Below are 723 nucleotides of genomic sequence, written 5' to 3' on the forward strand. Positions count from 1 at the left end.
TAAGCCACATAAAAGAGCATCGTTGTGGTGTGAATGTAATGACGTCCTTGTATGTCGACCTGTCTAGCTTTCTTTCGAAAGGACATTTTACCTCCAGATATTGTACACAATACTTGTTTAAGAATTTATTTTCTCTTCATTATTTTTAAAGATACTTATCAGGTCAGCTCTGGTGAACTCCTCTTATTAAGAAAAACGTTCCATTTATTGAAGTGTTCATTTTAATGGATTTGTTATGTCAGCAAATAGCAGATTGGTAATACCGAGAAGTGGCCACGGAAATCAATATAATAGTATACTTACTATATGTATAGATGTTTCCCTTTTGAGGTTGTTTGTGTGTCTCGATTGATCTCGATAATAGTTTACTCAATATGTGTATAGATGTTACCCCTTTTGGACCAACATGGTCCAATTCTAAATAAGAAGATTAGAAAGATGCAACTCAAAGAAATACATTATAATGTCCATTCCATTTCAAAGACAGAAAGAAATGGAAAGTCATAAAAGAACTTGTGGAAAGCTTCTGAAAGGATTTTGCCATTTCTACTAAATATATTCTCAGAATGGCTCAGAAGTTGTTCTTATGAGTCGTACACAGGATATTCGCACCTGCCGATCGTGGTCGTACCCGGAAAGTGCGTCGTATGTCACGGATTTTCTTGCCTCGGGTAATGTCTGGGGGCTTGATAGAAAAAGAATGCTAACATGATATCTTGTGGC

This window comes from Penaeus monodon, chromosome 19 (assembly GCF_015228065.2).
Source record: "Penaeus monodon isolate SGIC_2016 chromosome 19, NSTDA_Pmon_1, whole genome shotgun sequence".
In the NCBI taxonomy this organism is placed as follows: Eukaryota; Metazoa; Arthropoda; class Malacostraca; order Decapoda; family Penaeidae; genus Penaeus; species Penaeus monodon.